Source organism: Xylocopa sonorina, chromosome 2, assembly GCF_050948175.1.
Source record: "Xylocopa sonorina isolate GNS202 chromosome 2, iyXylSono1_principal, whole genome shotgun sequence".
Lineage (NCBI taxonomy): Eukaryota > Metazoa > Arthropoda > Insecta > Hymenoptera > Apidae > Xylocopa > Xylocopa sonorina.
In genome coordinates this window covers 3,278,033-3,280,751 of record NC_135194.1, presented here as the reverse complement: position 1 = coordinate 3,280,751, position 2,719 = coordinate 3,278,033, and positions in this window count along the sequence as shown.

Below are 2,719 nucleotides of genomic sequence, written 5' to 3'. Positions count from 1 at the left end.
TTCCTTCCTAGGAAGTAGCGTTTGCAGATGTCTACGCATCGAAGCAATAGTGTTCTAATGCTTCTTAAATCGCGAAATCGCATCTCATTTCTATGTTTCATGATAAGATATAATATTCACAGTGCAGTCTTATGTATACCTCGTGTTCACTTCAAAAGAATGTAAATGCGACACTTCCTTGCTAGGAAGTAGCGTTTGCAGATGTCTACGTATCGTGGCATTAGTGTTCCAATGCTTCTCAATACGCGATATCGCATCTCATTTCTGTGTTTCATGATAATATATAATATTCATTGTGGAGTGTTATGTATACCTCGTATTCATTTCAATAGAATGTAAATGCGACTCTTCCTTGCTAGGAAATAGCGTTTGCAGATATGTACGTATCGAAGCAATAGATTTCTAAAGCTTGCTAATTCGCGATATCGAATCTCATATCTGCGTTTCATGATAATATATAATATTCATTGCGAAGTTTCATGTGTACCTCGCATACAATTCAAACGAATGTGAATGCGACAGTTCCTTGCTAGGAAATAGCGTTTGCAGATGTCTACGTATCGAAGTAATAGACATCTAATGCTTCATAATTCGCGATATCGCATCTCATTTCTATGTTTCATGATAAGATATAATATTCAGAGTGCAGTGTTATGTATACCTCGTATTCACTTCAAAAGAATGTAAATGCGACACTTCCTTGCTAGGAAGTAGCGTTTGCAGATGTCTACGTATCGTGGCATTAGTGTTCTAATGCTCCTCAAAACGCGATATCGCATCTCATTTCTATGTTTCATGATAATATATAATATTCATTGTGGAGTGTTATGTATACCTCGCATTCAATTCAATAGCATGAAAATGCGACACTTCCTTGCTAGGAAATAGCGTTTGCAGATGTGTACGTATCGAAGCAATAGATTTCTAAAGCTTGCTAATTCGCGATAACGTATCTTATACCTTCGTTTCATGATAATATATAATATTCATTGCGAAGTTTCATGTGTACCTCGCATACAATTCAAACGAATATGAATGCGACAGTTCCTTGCTAGGAAGTAGCGTTTGCAGATGTCTACGCATCGAACCAATAGATTTCCAATCCTTCTTAAATCGCCATATCGCATCTCATTTCTATGTTTCATGATAAGATATAATATTCATTGTGGAGTGTTATGTATACCTCGTATTCACTTCAAAAGAATGTAAACGCGACACTTCCTTGCTTGGAAATAGCATTTGCAGATGTCTACGTATCGAAGCTATAGCCATCTAATGCTTCATAAATCGCCATATCGCATCTCATTTCTATGTTTCATGATAAGATAAAATATTCATTGTGCAGTGTTATGTATACCTCGCATATACTTCAAATGAATGTGAATGCGACGGTTCCTTGCTAGGAAATTGTGTTTGCAGATATCTACGTATCGAACCAATAGATTTCTAATGCTTCTTAAATCTCCATATCGCATCTCATTTCTATGTTTCACGATTAGATATAATATTCATTGTGCAGTGTCATGTATATCTCGTCTATACTTCAAATGAATGTAAATGCGACACTTGCTTCCTGGGCAATTTCGTTTGCAGATGTCTACGTATCGTGGTATTAGAGGTCTAAAACTTCTTAAATCGCGATATCGCATCACATTTCTATGTTTCATGATATGATATCATTTTCATTGTGCAGTGTTATGAATACCTCGCATTCACTTCAAAAGAATATAAATGCGACACTTCCTTGCTAGAAAATAGCGTTTGCAGATGTCTACGTATCGAAGCAGTAGAGTTTTAATGCTTCTTAAATCGCGATATCCCATCTCATTTCTATGTTTCACGATAACATATAGTATTCATTGTGCAGTGTTATGTATATCTCGTCTATACTACAAATGAATGTAAATGCGACACTTCCTTGCCAGGAAATAGTGTTTGCAGATGTCTACGTATCGAAGCAATAGAGTTCTAATGCTTCTCAAAACGCGATATCGCTACTCATTACTATGATCCATGATAATATATAATATTCATTGTGCAGTGTTATGTATATCTCGTCTATACTTCAAATGAATGTAAATGCGACACATCCTTGCTATTAAGTAGCGTTTGCAGATGTCTACGTATCGAAGCAATAGAGTTCTAATGCTTCTTAAATCGCCATATCGCATCTCAATTCTATGCTTCATGATGAGATATAACCTTCATTGCGCAGTGTTATGTACATTTCGACTATACTTCAAAATGGATGTAAATGCGACACTTCTTTGCTAGGAAATAGGGTTTCAGATGTCTACGTATCGTAGCATTAGAGCTCTAATGCTTCTCAAAACGCGATATCGCATCTCATTTCTATGTTTCATGATAACATATAGTATTCATTGTGCAGTGTTATGTATATCTCGCCTATACTTCAAATGGATGTAAATGCGACAATTCCTTGCTAGGAAATAGCGTTTGCAGATGTCTACGTATCGAAGCAATAGAGTTCTAATGCTTCTTAAATAGCCATATCGCATCTCGTTTCTATGTTTCATGATAATATATAATATTCAATGTGCAGTGTTATGTATATCTCGTCTATACTTCAAATGGATGTAAATGCGACACTTCCTTGCTAGGAAATATCGTTTGCAGATGTCTACGTATCGTGGCATTAGAGTTCTGATGCTTCTCAAAACGCGATATCGCATCTCATTTCTATGTTTCATGATAAGAT